Source organism: Rosa rugosa, chromosome 5, assembly GCF_958449725.1.
Source record: "Rosa rugosa chromosome 5, drRosRugo1.1, whole genome shotgun sequence".
Lineage (NCBI taxonomy): Eukaryota > Viridiplantae > Streptophyta > Magnoliopsida > Rosales > Rosaceae > Rosa > Rosa rugosa.
In genome coordinates, this window is record NC_084824.1 from 39,891,295 (window position 1) to 39,897,294 (window position 6,000).

Consider the following 6,000-nt stretch of genomic DNA (forward strand, 5'->3'; position numbering starts at 1 on the left):
TTAGTGGTAGTATTGTGATTTTCTGTCACTGCAATGTTGAGTGGAAATTTTATAATTAGCTTCAATAGACATTAGTGAGGCTTAGCTTTGCGTGAATTACGGACGACCGCATGGTCTTTAGCTCGGCTCCCTTTGCGCTTGGGTATTGGAATGGGATAGTTTACCTTATTGGTAAATAGCTCCTACAAACACAATTTCCTATCATAAACGAAGTCATCTCATTTAGTGATACTTGAACTTATGCATTGAAGTGTATAAGATGTAATCCTTTAGTACGTATAAGAGGTCAGGGTGTTATAGGAGTCTGCGTTTTGGCTAAAGTTGGGAAGTTGATCGATATATATATCAGAAATTTCTGTGACTGACTCCTAATTTGGAAATTCATAAATAATCCCAGAAAATTCTGTTTCTGGTGATTCCAGTTATAAATGACTGCTCAAGATGTCTACTAAAACTCTATAGAAGAAACTGGCCTCAAATTCCCAGTAGATCAGTACAGTTTTGCAAAAGTAAGTGACTAGATCGAAATTTCAGAAAATCTGAAAATGGCTAAAATCCCTTTCTTTGGCCAAAAACTTTTTCATCACCCAATTTGCCAACCAAGACAAGCATTCTGATTTCTAAGCATTGTTCTAAGGCTGTTACTCAGGTTAAAAGCATTTCAATTAATCAAGTAAACAATCATATGGCTCCATGATGCAATGCTCAATATGTATGTAATGTATGAATGACGAAACCAATTTGGTCTTGTTGCTGACCATTAAGTCAATTTCATGTCTATGGTTTCATAAGTAAATTTTCAAAGCTACGTGTGATCATGCATGTCAAAGCTTCAAATCGTTTAACACAAATTGCTCCACTCATCAATTATAATCCAAGTAATACATCAACACATACCAATTAAACTAGCCACACACTAACAATGTAAGCAGCACACATTAATCCCAAATACCCAAATAAAATTAGTTTCACTACAATGCCTCAAGGGAACTCACCAAATCGAGGACTGGTATTTTGGACAAATAACTCATCCGCTCATAAAGCAAGGCCTGGGTCGACACTGACTTTCGATTGCCCACAAGAAAATTGGAAATTAATAACAAACTAAGATTTCAAGATCACGCTAGCTATAGACTTCAAGGGCGAGTAGAAGGGTGCAATTACCTTGGTAAAAGACACTATTTGGGGCTGAATAGGAGTGATGGAGGCTGGCGATTGCCTTAATTTATCTCTTGTCGTCTTCTTCTCCTTGCAACGAACGAAGGTAGTGGACAACTTTCTCTTACATCAATCCAGAGCAAATTAACATGGATAGGGATTTGGAGCAATTGTTCTTCTTAGGATTTGGTCTCTAAAGTGAATCTAGGTTGGAGAGAATAATTGTTTCTGGTCTTAGGTGTACAGAGAAGGGAAATGGTGCTCCCTTGTACAAGACTTGCGGTAAAGTGTTTCTCAAACATTTGGGGTTGCTTTGGCTTTGCATAGGTGAGAGCGTGCATGTGTGCAATGAAAAGAAAGACAACAATAACAGCCGGTTCTGTTTTGTTAAGGGAGAAAAGAAAGAGAACTTAGTGAAGAAGTGAGACTTTGTTTTAATTGAGAGATAAAGACAGAGACAAAATAGTGTGATTGTTTGTTTGTAATATGATTGTATTATGAGTTTATATAATCAAGGATTACTGGTAGTTATCTATTGTGTTCTTTATCATATCATGGTATAAGAGCGATTTATCCCACGTGTGCATGCCTCACGGCTACACAGGCTCCACGTCACCCATAGTTATCAACGCGCCATACGTGCGGGGGCGTGTTGAGAATATATGGATCCTACATGGGAAAAATGGGACATTGCCGATAGATTTATAAGGGTTTGGGTCACTCTATCTATTGCCAATTAGTTTTGGATGTGAAACCCCAAATTACTTTATCATGCTCCACAGTATTATAATAATATGTGAGGGATAGAGTTTTTGTAAAAATTGTGTTTAAGTAGGAAAACAATTAAAATGGGCTACATATTACCAAGGAAAAAAAAAATTTGATACATGTTCTTTCTCATTCTTTTTTTTTTTTTTTTTCTTTTCAACCAGCCAGCGCCGCTCTAAAGAAACCAAAACCCTAGAACCAGTTCTCGTCCGGCGGCTCCCGCCTGAGGCAGGCCATCGGCCTCGCCGCGGTGCGTGGTCCTGCTGGGCGGGGAATTTTGTTGCTATTGCTTGGAAGGGATGCCCGGGATTTGTTGATCGAGACTCTGGTGCGGTGGTTTTGGCAGGGCAGTCTGGGGCGATGTCTCCACGGCGTGGTGGGGCGTTGGGCAACGGCGGCACTCCGTCAATGATACAGGTCTCATGGGTGAATAGGTTGCAGGGATGCTAGATCTTGGCGGTGCAGGTCAAGGTGCCACAGGTCATTGCGTCGTGGGAGGCGGCGTTGGTCATGGCGACCTTGGCGTGAAGGGGCCGTACGCGCATCCTTGGTGTGATGGAGATGATGACTGGGCTTGGGCCAAGCTTTCCTGGCTGGGTTTGGGTTGGCTATCTTTGGGTTGTTCCCTTAGGGCTTCTATTTGTTTAGTTTTTTTTTTTTTTTCCTTTCTTACTATTTCCTATTGTTTTAGGGAGCTAGGCACTCTTTTGTGCAACTATGAGTTTTATCTTTGGGCTTGCTTAGTTACTATGTTATTTCATAGTGAGTAGGCTTGCTTAAATAAGTGAGCATGAGAATATTCAAATGCGTAGGCCTAGTCTATGTATCATTGTGGATTGTCCACAAACTTTTTATCTACCCATAGTCGGTAGAGGGAGGATATGTAGTGGCCTATTCTGGCTTGAGAGATTTATATAATATCTGAAGGAATGGATGGATTTCAAAACTTTTTAATTAGTGCGGAATTAGTTTAACAATTAAACTACTAACTAAACATAAAATCCATTCCTTTAACCCATGATCTTGGCTTATTGTGATATGTATATAAACATAGCATGCATAGTAAGGAAGAACAAAGAGGGAGTTTATGTTCTACTCACCCTTGGAGCGTGATTTTAATCCGATCCAAGTGAACCACCAAAGTTCCTCTCCTTGATCTCTCCTTGTGTGTGTTTCCTCCACCTTGAAGCACCTTGAATTAAGAACTCCTTCTTGTACTCCTTCTTGTGCTTGTAATCTCCTCCTTGATGTAACAAGTAAAGCCACAAAAATATATGGCCTCTAAGGATCTTCACCAAGTGAATCAAGAGATGAAGAAAGATGAAAGAAAAGAAGAAATTATGCAAGTGTTCTTCTTTCCTTTAATTTCTGAAAAATGGACCAAGAGAGAACACTCTTTCTCTCTCTCTCTAATCTGAAAATGATGGTGTAGAGATACACTCATTCTCTTTGTCCATGCTTTCACTTTTATATAATAGGAAATAACTCCAATTACTAAAAGAAAATATTGACTTTCATAAAGCCAATATTTTGGCTGGTCCATACTTGTTATTGGGCACTAAAAATGTGTCTTGGGCTTTCATTTAAATCTCATTTAGTGAAGCCCAAGTCCACACGAAAAGCCCGACAATCGTTTAGGCCCAATAGGTTCGGTTTTACCCGAAAAACCTAATTATGTCCAAATAATAAATCTAATTAATTATTTGGTCATAACCAACTCTTGTTTAATCTTCTTCATATACAATCTCAATGATCCACTTATATGGTGTGCGATCTCTTAGGTTCTAATTAACAAGGCAGTGAAGTTTATAGAAACCATTCTATTTTGTTTACGAATCAAAAACTCCATTTTTGATTCTCCCTTGTTATTAGGATTATAAATGTTTATTAATCCTCGGGGACTTCACAAGTCATGAGTGACGTCTTGCAACATATCATGACTACCCTAGTTAATGTAGAATGACAAAGAACCTATTCAATTGGAATTACAATACAATACGGTCCTTCTCTAACACTATGTTCTAAATCACATCATCGGGGTATGGAATTGATATGTCAATCCCCTAATGTGATTTTCATTCTTATGTGATTCTTAGAATGTGATTAAAAACTCCTTTTTAATCTCATTCAATGCTTTGGCCAAAGACTCATTGAATCACATCTTTGAACATACACCTTATTTACTTAAGGATAGAGATTCCTTATTGTACACTCACATGTCTCCATGACCGAATTGATTATACCAATGAATGCATCTATTATATCCATTAAGGGACACAATATTATTGCATCATCAAGAGATAATCCATTCACTTATAAGACAACTATGGTGTCTCAGGTCAAAGGACTAATTTGTATTATTGCAATTTAGAGTTCAAGTTTGACATGTAAGTAAGACTCCATACAAGAACTCTAATGATCGCGTTCAGTGTACTCTTTAAATTAAGAGCACCCACATACTTATATTAGTGTCTCTACACAAATGACAAGAGACATATCATCCTCCATATTGAGCATACATAGTATGTGCTAGTCTTTCCGGATTATCAATGTCCAAGTGATAATCCTATGACTAGGAACTTTTTAGGATAAGAGTGTGAAAGAGTAAAGGTCTCACACATCTAACTCTTTAGATTACTTTCTCTTTAACTCATATTCCTTGGACCTTGTTCAATCAAATATCAAATATAAGCAATGAACAATAAACTTGCCCTTTTGATTAATAATAATTACATCAAAATGATTGTTTTAGGACACAATTCCTTCAATCTCCCACTTGTACTAAACCCAATCAGCCATGAAACGTACACCCATCTTCTCAAGATGTTGTTCTAGCTTTGCTTGTGATAAAGGCTTAGTGAATGGATCTGATATGTTATCAACAGATGCTACTTTGAGAATGTTAACGTCTCCACGATTAACAATCTCCCTTATGATATGGAAACGTCTTTCGATGTGTTTGGATTTTTGATGAGACCTTGGTTCCTTGGCTTGAGCAATTGCCCCATTGTTGTCACAGAAAAGTGGAATCGGTGACTCAATGGTAGGAACAACATCAAGTTCAGTGATGAACTTTTTCATCCAAACTGCTTCCTTTGCAGCCTCTGCAGCTGCAATGTATTCTGCCTCAGTAGTGGAATCTGCAGTAACACTTTGTTTGCAGCTTCTCCAATTTACTGCACCTCCATTCAAGGTGAAGACAAACCCTGATGTGGATTTTCTGTCATTCACATCAGATTGAAAATCTGAGTCTGTGTATGCTTCCACTTGCAACTCTAATTGCAAATCACCACCTCCATAAACGAGGAATAAATCTTTAGTCCTTCTCAAGTACTTAAGGATATTCTTAACAGCATTCCAATGTTCTAAACCTGGATTGGACTGATATCGACTAGTTATGCTTACGCCATAACTGATATCAGGTCTTGTGCATAGCATCGCATACATGAGGCTCCCTATTGCAGATGCATATGGGATCTTGCTCATCTTCTGCACTTCCTCAATCGTTTGTGGGCACATTTTCTTAGAAAGGTGAATGCCATGTCTGACAGGCAGAAAACCCTTCCTAGATTGTTCCATGTGAAATCTATTCAGCACTTTGTCTATGTACAAGGATTGAGATAATCCAATTAATCTTTTTGATCTGTCTCTATAGATCTTTATTCCTAGTACATAGGCAGCTTCTCCAAGATCCTTCATAAGGAAGGTCTTGGACAACCAAACTTTAATTGAAGATAACATTCCTACATCATTCCCAAATAGTAGGATGTCATCTACATAAAGTACAAGGAACACAACAGCACTCCCACTGACCTTCTTGTAAACACAAGGTTCATCCATGTTTTGTGTGAAACCAAAAGATTTGACTGCATCATCAAAAGGGATGTTCCAACTCCTTGAAGCTTGCTTGAGTCCATAGATGGACCTATGAAGCTTACACACTTTATGAATGTCATCTTTAGACGTAAAGCCTTCAGGTTGATCCATATAAAGGTCTTCCTCAAGGTTGTCATTCAGAAAGGCAGTCTTTACGTCCATTTGCCATATCTCATAATCATAGTGAGCAGCTATAGC